General features: G+C 41.4%; 1 non-coding gene across 1 annotated transcript; it reads right to left on the reverse strand.

Annotated features, from left to right (window-relative positions):
- Positions 1-7,652: 7,652 nt before the first annotated feature.
- LOC130984100 (small nucleolar RNA R71) lies at positions 7,653-7,760 on the reverse strand. The gene has a single exon (XR_009088056.1). It is a non-coding gene; the product is annotated as a small nucleolar RNA R71 (small nucleolar RNA).
- Positions 7,761-9,913: the final 2,153 nt, after the last annotated feature.

The following is a 9,913-nucleotide window of genomic DNA, read 5'->3' on the forward strand; positions in this document are numbered from 1 at the left end:
TTTCTATATAGAAACATCGTCACAAGGTTCGGAGTTCCATACTCCATCACTACAGACAATGGTACCCAGTTCACAGACGCAGGCTTAAGAAAACTAGTGGCAGACTTGAATATAAAACAACAATTCACTTCTGTTGAGCACCCCCAAGCCAATGGGCAAGCTGAAGCTGCTAACAAAGTTATATTAGCAGGGTTAAAATAGAGGTTACAGGATGCAAAGGGAGCCTGGGCTGAGGAGCTCCCGCAAGTCCTATTGGCATATCGAACGACTCCACATTCCACGACAAAAGAGTCACCTTTCCGACTAGCTTACGAAATGGAGGCAATGATCCCAGTGGAGGTCGAAGAAGGATCACTCAGAGTAATCCATTTTATGGAAAAAGCCAATTCCCAAATTCAAAGGGAAGAGCTCGACTTACTTCCGAAAATCCGAAAAAGAGCTCGAATAAGGGAAGAGGCGTTGAAATGATGAATGGCCTCCAGATACAACCAAAAACTAATACAGTGGGCCTTTGCTGAAGACGACCTCATCCTAATCCGAAACAACATAGGAACAACTCGACTTGGAGAAGGAAAGCTGGCAGCGAACTAGAAAGTACCCTTCCGAGTCATAGAAGTACTGGGAAAGGGCTACTACAGGCTTTCCGAACTCGACGGGCGAGAGCTTCCTAGGTCATGGCAGCCCTGCAACCTAAGACGGTACTATAGCTAGGGATGATAAAAGATCTTGGACAAGGTGCACTCTTTTTCCTGAAAAAGGTTTTTTAACGAGGCGCCCAGCCAAGACCTACAAATCACCCGACTTAGGAAATTAACTCCTCATGTATATTTTCATTCTTTTTTAATAAAATTTGTTTAGATTCTCTATAAATGCTCAAGTCGTATTATTCTGAAAACATTCATCGTCCGATTATAAAGCTACAGATCGACAGAAAGTGAAAACCAAATTCACTGTGCGATCATGATAAAAACGAGGGTTAAAACCCAAATTCTAAAAATCGGCAGAGATGAAAATAGAATAATGCAAGAAGTTATAGAAAGTGATCCATAGAAAGGACCTGACGAGGTCCTAAAAAAATGGATTGCTATAAAATAACTTAAAGACTGACCGGCACGAAAAGTCGGACCAGCCACAACAACCCAAGTTATAAGTAAAGCCCTTGAAAGAGGTCTGGCCAACCCTATAAAAGAGGATTACTATAACTTCGAAGAGCCCGACATGATGAAGTCAGACTCCTACAAGAAGTTACAAAGATAATCCCTAAAAGAGACCTAAACAAAGGTCCAAAAAAGAGGATTATCAAGTAACTCGACAGGGCCCGACGTGACGAAGTCGGCCCAGAAAGACAAAGTTACAAGGAATAATCCCTGAAAGAGACCTAAACAAGGTCCAAGAAAGAGGATTATCAGGTAACTCGACAGGGCCCGACACGACAAAGTCAGCCCAGAAAGATAAGTTACAAAAGATAAATCCCTGAAAGAGACCTGAACAAGGTCCAAGAAAGAGTATTATCAAGTAACTCGACAGGGCCCGACATGACGAAGTCGGGCCAGAAAGAGGTAAAGCTACAAAAAGTAATCCTCGAAAAAGACCTGAACAAGGTCTAAGAAAAGAGGATTACCAAGTAACTCGACAAGGCCAGACATGACGAAGTCGGCCCAGAAGGATATAAAGCTACAAAAAGTAATCCCCAAAAGAGACCTAAATAAGGTCCAAAAGGAGGATTAAAAACAAAGTCCCAGCCTACGAAGGTACCAAAACGAGCACAAGCAGACATGATATAAAAACTACTAAGTTGTGATAACTAGCAAGCTTCAGAGGCCACCAAAATCAGCCCTGGAAGCTCGGAAACTACTTTGTTTTTTGCAAAATAAAAGTTGTTAAACAAGCAACCCAAAAAGTATCAGCGGTCAACTAAAACACCATTTACAAAGATAAAGAGTTTAAACGCCCACAAACTGGGCTATCTACACTAGATAGTTACAGAAGTCAAATCTAGCATTCAGGATCGGCCACAGAACAAGCAGGAGTTGAAGAAGCCGACACGACAGAAGCTTTAGCAATAGGCTCAGAGGGGGGTTCAACATCATCATCATCAGGGTCCTCGAGAATGATCTTGCCATCCTTCACAATATTATCCAAACTAAACAAAGCAAGATCAACTCCCGAGGCGATAACCTAAACCTACTCCTTCAGGTTGTCATAAGCAACAGTTACACTACCCACAAGATGACCCTGGTGCTCGGAATAATCAACCCGGACTGACTCTAGCTCCTCCTGAAGACGCATCACTTCTCGGTAGGACATGACGTAGCTTTCTTTGTGCTTCAAAGCCACATCCTCAGCCAATCGCACAGAGGCCGCCAGGGCAAGAGAGCTGGCCTTCTCCCCCTCCAGCTCCTTCTTCAGTTTAGTCACCTCCGCTTCAAACTCCTCCTTTAGACCCTTCATCCGATCAAATTCTTGCTTAGCTTCCTCCATAAAAGCTTTGGTAGCATGTAGAGGCATATTTTGGGCAGTGCGATACAAAGCAGCCGAGTTATAAAATCCAAGTGATGAAGGAGAGATACATCATCCATTGAAAGAACACTATAAGGAGCGATCTGCTGGTCCACAAAACCAATAGGATCAAAATTCGGGACATCTAGATTGAAAGGTTCAACAGTTCGAGGTCTTTTTGGAGGAGGGGCGGTCGAAGAAGAAACCACAGCAGTAGTAGAAGATTGAGGGGGATCCACTAAACGGACCCAAGGTGTAGGGATCATTCTCCTCAGGCTAGGAGAGCTCGGCACAGATGGCTTCAAAAGGAGCTTGGGAAGTTCCTTCCCCATCAGCCTGGGCCGAGATGTTTTGAGGTGCAGTAGCTTTCCTCGCCTTCTTGAAATCCTTCATCGCATCATTATTCTTGGCCATCTTTGAAAAATGAAAAAAAAAGACAATTTAACACACTGGGAGAAAAGTAGGAAGAAAACAAGAAACATAATATATCAAGGCAGTACCCAAAGCAGTTCGAATGAGGGACGGGTCTCCCAAAGATTTTTTAGTATCCAAATGAGGAGGTTCCCCCCAAATTTCCCCCAAAATATTCACAAAGGCCTGCTCAACCTCGCTCAACATCTCCCAAGTATATCGGGATACCGCTACGTTCCTCTGCTACTCTACGGGAAAGCAGGGCTCGTTATTTTCATCCAGAAAGAAAGGTCGGGCTCCTTCAACAGCCGGGACCTTAAAAAAGTAATTCTTAAAATCCCAAAAAGATTCGTCATACATGGAAAAAACCTTATGCCCTTGGGCAGACCTAAAAGAAATCCAAGAAGCCTTTTTCTTGGTAGTCCCAGGCTTGGTCAACACAAAAAGATACAGAAAAAGAGTTTGAGAAGGTGTAACACCAAATTCTTGACAAACAAGCTGAAAAATCTTGATGAAACCCCACGAATTCGGATGGAGCTGCGAAGGGGCCACATTACAAGACCATAGTAGGTCAGTTTCAAAAGAGGTGAAAGGAAAAGTGATGTTCATTGGGCCAAAAATGTAATCATAAGCATAGAAGAAAGGACACTCTCCCTGGGTCAGGACCGGGAAGCAAACTCTATCACCAGAATCAGGTGCTACTAACTCGTAATTGCTTTCCTGATCCTCACTGCTACAGACACGATGATGCCTTCTAAGCGTCACACAAAATTCAGAATCGGCTAAAGAAACACACAGTAAGACAAGAGAGTCCGGCCAATCAGACATCCCTTCAGGAACTAGAGGAGATGCCTCGACAATATTTTTTCGGGAAGACATGGCCAACTAGTCTTACAAACAAGAAAAAGATTAGATTACTAAAAAGGTAAAGACATCCCAGACAAAATCAAAACAACTCAGACAGCACAATCCAGCACGGTACAGCAGATAAAAAGGAAAATCCCATGACACAACCCAAGGTACAGGGGCATCCTTTGGAGGCACTGATGAGCGGATAATTTGTATGCTTTTTGGCATTGTTTTTAGTATGTTTTTAGTATCTTTTAGTTAGTTTTTAGTATATTTTTATTAGTTTTTAATTAAAAATCACTTTTCTGGACTTTACTATGAGTTTGTGTGTTTTTCTGTGATTTCAGGTATTTTCTGACTGAAATTGAGGGTCCTGAGCAAAAATCTGATCCAGAGACTGAAAAGGACTGCAGATGCTGTTGGATTCTGACCTCCCTGCACTCGAAGTGGATTTTCTGGAGCTACAGAAGCCCAATTGGCGCGCTCTCAACGGCGTTGGAAAGTAGACATCCTGGGCTTTCCAGCAATATATGATAGTCCATACTTTGCCCAAGATTTGATGGCCCAAACCGGCGTTCAAAGTCACCCCAAGAATTCCCAGCGTTAAACGCCGGAACTGGCACCTAATTGGGAGTTAAACGCCCAAACTGGATTAAAAGCTGGCGTTTAACTCCAGAAAACGTCTCTACACGAAATTCCTTCATTGCTCAGCCCAAGCACACACCAAGTGGGCCCGGAAGTGGATTTTTATGTCATTTACTCATCTATGTACACCCTAGACTACTAGTTTTCTATATATAGGACCTTTTACTATTGTATTTTCATCTATCTTTTGATCATGTTTTGATGATTGAACCCTCATTGGGAGGCTGGCCATTCGGCTATGCCTAGACCTTGTTCTTATGTATTTTCAACGGTGGAGTTTCTACACACCATAGATTAAGGTGTGGAGCTCTGCTGTACCTCGAGTATTAATGCAATTACTATTGTTCTTCCATTCAATTCCGCTTGTTCTTTTACCAAGATATCACTTGTTCTTCAACATGATGATGGTGATGATTGACGCCCATCACCACTCTCACCTATGAACAAGGTGACTGACAACCATTCTTGTTCTACAAGCATTCGAGGCTTAGTGAATATCTCTTGGATTCTTCGGAGTCTTCGTGGTATAGGCAGGACCTGATGACAGCATTCAAGAGAATCCGGAAGGTCTAACCTTGTCTGTGGTGTTCTGAGTAGGATTCAATGACTGAATGACTGTGACGTGCTTCAAACTCCTAGCAGGCGGGGCGTCTGGTGACAGATGCAAAAGTATCGATGGATATTATTCCGGCCTGACCGAGAACCGACAGCTGAATTCCGCTATGCCGTGACAGGACATATGCAATCGCTTTCACTGAGAGGATGGGAGGTAGCTGCTGACAACAGTGAGACCCTACACGAGCTTGCCATGGAAAGGAGTAAGAAGGATTGGATAAAGACAGTAGGAAAGCAGAGAGACGGAAGGGAAGGCATCTTCATACGCTTGTCTGAAGCTCTTACACCAATGATATACATAAGTATCACTATCTTTATCTTTTATGTTATTTTCGTTCATCACCATTATACATTTGAGTCTGCCTGACTGAGATTTACAAGATGACCATAGCTTGCTTCATACCACCAATCTCCGTGGGATCGACCCTTACTCGCGTAAGGTATTACTTGGACGACCCAGTGCACTTGCTGGTTAGTTGTGCGAAGTTGTAGTGATCACAATTTCGTGCACCAAGTTTTTGGCGCCGTTGCCGGGGATTGTTCTTGTGTATGGACAACTGACGGTTCATCTTGTTGCTTAGATTAGGTATTTTTTTTTTCAGAGTTCTTAAGAATGAATTCTAGTGTTTCAAGGTGATGTTCTTATCATCACCAAAGCTGATTGATTCTCATCAATTTAGCTCTTGAATGCAATGTCCTGCTGAAGCTTAGCCGGCCATGTCTAATTCCTTTAGACTAAAGCTTTAGACTAACATTGCATGATTCCTGGAATTCTCATTAAGAATTTTGATACCTTTATTTTTCTTTTCACTTAATTTTCGAAAAAAGCCAAAAAAATTACAAAATCATAAAATCCAAAAATATTTCTTGTTTGAGTCTAGAGTCTCATCTTAAGTTTGGTGTCAATTGCATGTTTCTATTCTTCTTGCATTTTTTCAAATTTATGCATGTGTCTTCATTAATCTTCAAGTTGTTCTTGATGATTTTCTTGTTTTGATCTTTGAATTCTCTTGACTTGAGTGTTTTGTGTGTCTCATATGCATTAGTGTCAGTAGTGTTCAAATTGCTAAGTTTGGTGTCTTGCATGCATTGTTATTTAATTCTTGTTGCATTTTAATTTTTCCTTATTATTAAAAATCCAAAAATATTTTTAATTTGTGTCTTTTCAAGTCAATAATACAAGAGAATTGAAGATTCAGAACATACTGCAGAGGAATCACACAGAAAAAGCTGGGCATTCAAAAATGCCCAGTGAAGAAGACAGACTGGCGTTTAAACGCCAGCCAGGGTGCCTGGCTGGGCGTTTAACGCCCAAAAGGGTAGTAGTTTGGGCGTTAAACGCCAGAATGTGCACATTCTGGGCGTTTAACGCCAGGATGGTGCTAGGGGAAGATTTTGTTTTCAAAATCAATTTTTTTTTTCAAGTTTTCAAAGTTTTTCAAAATCAAATCTTTTTCAAATCATATCTTTTCAATCAAATGTTTTCAAAATCAATTTCTTTCCTTTTTCAAAGATACTTACTAACAATTAATGATTTGATTGAACATTTTTTGCCTATTCTGTTAAGGAAGGTTTTATGTTTGATTCATATCTTTTCTTGTTAGGCAAGTCATTAATTCTTAAAATCATATCTTTTCAAATTATTTTCAAATAAAATCTTTTAAAATTGTTTTCAAATCATATCCTCTCAATCACATCTTTTTAAAACCATAACTTTTCAATCAAATCTTTTTCAATCACATCTTTTTCAAAATAAGTTTTCAATCATATCTTTTTGATTTCTAATTTCAAATCTTTTTCAAAAATCACTTGATTCTTTTTCTATTCTTAGTTTTTGAGAATCAATTAGTGTTTTTCAAAATGTTTTCAAAATCTTTTACTTAAATTTTCGAAAATTACTTCCCTTCTTCTCACATCCTTCTACTTTTGGACTAACACTATCCCTTAATGCAAAATTCGAACTCCATCTTCTTTGATAAGTTCGAATTTTCTACTTCTGTCTTCTATTCCTCTTCTTCCTCTGACACCTCAAGGAATCTCTATACTGTGACATAGAGGATTCCATATTTTCTTGTTCTCTTCTTCTTCATATGAGCAGGAACAAGGACAAAGGCATTTTTGTTGAAGCTGACCCTGAACCTGAAAGGACCTTGAAGCGAAAGCTAAGAGAAGCTAAGGCTCAACTCTCTTTAGAGGACCTGACCGAATTCTTCAAAGAAGAAGAACACATGGCAGCCGAAAACAACAACAATGCCAACAATGCAAGGAAGGTGCTGGGTGACTTTACTGCACCTAATCCTGATTTCTATGGGAGAAGCATCTCTATCCCTGCCATTGGAGCAAACAACTTTGAGCTAAAGCCTCAATTAGTTTCTCTAATGCAACAGAATTGCAAGTTCCATGGACTTCCAATGGAAGATCCTCATCAGTTTTTAGCTGAGTTCTTGCAAATCTGTGACACAGTCAAGACTAATGGGGTTGACCCTGAGGTCTATAGACTGATGCTATTCCCTTTTGCTGTAAGAGACAGAGCTCGGACATGGTTGGACTCTCAACCTAAGGAAAGCCTGGACTCTTGGGAAAAGCTAGTCAATGCCTTCTTGGCAAAGTTCTTTCCACCACAAAGATGGAGTAAGCTTAGAGTGGAAGTCCAAACCTTCAGACAGAAGGATGGAGAATCCCTCTATGAAGCTTGGGAAAGATACAAACAATTAATCAGAAGATGTCCTTCAGACATGCTTTCTGAATGGAGCATCATAGGTATTTTCTATGATGGTCTCTCTGAACTATCCAAGATGTCTTTGGATAGCTCTGCTGGAGGATCTCTTCATCTGAAGAAGACGCCTGCAGAAGCTCAAGAATTGATTGAAATGGTTGCAAATAACCAATTCATGTACACTTCTGAAAGAAATCCTGTGAACAATGGGACTAGTCAGAAGAAAGGAGTTCTTGAGATTGACACTCTGAATGCCATATTGGCTCAGAACAAGATATTGACTCAACAAGTCAATTTGATTTCTCAAAGTCTGTCTGGAATGCAAAATGCACCAAGCAGTACTAAGGAAGCTTCATCTGAGGAAGAAGCCTATGATCCTGAGAACCCTTCAATGGAAGAGGTGAATTACCTAGGAGAACCCTATGGAAACACCTACAATTCTCCATGGAGAAATCACCCCAATTTCTCATGGAAGAATCAAGAGAGACCTCAACAAGGTTTCAATAACAATAATGGTGGAAGAAACAGGTTTAGCAATGGCAAGCCTTTTCCATCATCTTCTCAGCAACAGACAGAGAGTTCTAAGCAGAATACTTCTGACTTAGCAACAATGGTCTCTGATCTAATAAAGACCACTCAAAGTTTCATGAATGAAACAAGGTCCTCCATCAGAAATTTGGAAGGACAAGTGGGTCAGCTGAGCAAGAAAGTTACTGAACTCCCTCCAAGTACTCTTCCAAGTAATACAGAAGAAAATCCAAAAGGAGAGTGCAAAGCCATAGACATGGCCGAATATGGAGAGGAAAGAGAGGAGGAGGACGCCACTGAGGAAGACCTCAGTGGGCGTGTACCAATCTCCTCTGAGTTCCTCAATGAGGACCAATGGGAATCTGAGGCTCAAAATGAGACCATAGAGATTCTATTGGACTTACTTCTGCCATTCATGAGCTCTGATGAGTATTCTTCCTCTGAAGAGGATGAGTATGTCACTGAAGAGCAAGTTGCTAAATACCTTGAAGCAATCATGAAGCTAAATGACAAGTTATTTGGAAATGAGACTTGGGAGGATGAACCACCTTTGCTCACCAAAGAACTGGATGACTTGTCTAGGCAGAAACTGCCTCAAAAGAGGCAGGATCCTGGGAAGTTTTCTATACCTTGTACCATAGGCACCATGACCTTCAAGAAGGCCTTGTGTGACTTAGGGTCAAGTGTAAACCTCATGCCCCTCTCTGTAATGGAGAAATTAGGGATCTTTGAGGTGCAAGCTGCAAGAATCTCATTAGAGATGGCAGACAATTCAAGAAAACAAGCTCATGGACTTGTAGAGAATGTTTTGGTGAAGATTGAAGACCATTACATCCCTACTGATTTCATAGTCCTAGAGACTGGGAAGTGCATGGATGAATCCATCATCCTTGGCAGACCCTTCCTAGCCACAGCAAAGGCTGTGATTGATGTTGATAGAGGAGAGTTGATCATTCAAGTGAATGAAGAATCCTTGGTGTTTAAGGCCCAAGGACATCCCTCTATCATCATGGAGAGGAAGCATGAAGAGCTTCTCTCAAAACAGAGCCAAGCAGAGCCCCCACAGTCAAACTCTAAGTTTGGTGTTGGGAGGCCACAACCAAACTCTAAGTTTGGTGTTGAACCCCCACATTCAAACTCTAAGTTTGGTGTTGGGAGGTTCCAACACGGTTCTGAGTATTTCTGAGGCTCCATGAGAGTCCTCTGTCAAGCTAATGACATTAAAGAAGCGCTTGTTGGGAGGCAACCCAATGTTTTATAGTTAACTATTTTCTTTTGTTATTTTATCTTTTTTGTAGGTTGATGATCATAAGAAGTCACAAAATCCATTGAAAAAGCAAAAACAGAATGAAAAACAGGAAGAAAAACAGCACACCCTGGAGGAAGAAGCTGCTGGCGTTTAAACGCCAGTAAGCCTAGCAGTTGGGCGTTTAACGCCCAGTCTGGCACCATTCTGGGCGTTTAACGCCAGAAAGGGGCACCAGACTGGCGTTAAACGCCAGAAAAGGGCTACAACCTGGCGTTAAACGCCAGGAATGGGCACCAGCCCGGCGTTTAACGCCAGAAATGGCTCAAAACGTGGATTTTGATGCCATTTGGTGCAGGGATGACTTTTCCTTGACACCTCAGGATCTGTGGACCCCACAGGAT

The sequence above is a fragment of the Arachis stenosperma genome, chromosome 5, assembly GCF_014773155.1.
Source record: "Arachis stenosperma cultivar V10309 chromosome 5, arast.V10309.gnm1.PFL2, whole genome shotgun sequence".
Classification (NCBI taxonomy): domain Eukaryota; kingdom Viridiplantae; phylum Streptophyta; class Magnoliopsida; order Fabales; family Fabaceae; genus Arachis; species Arachis stenosperma.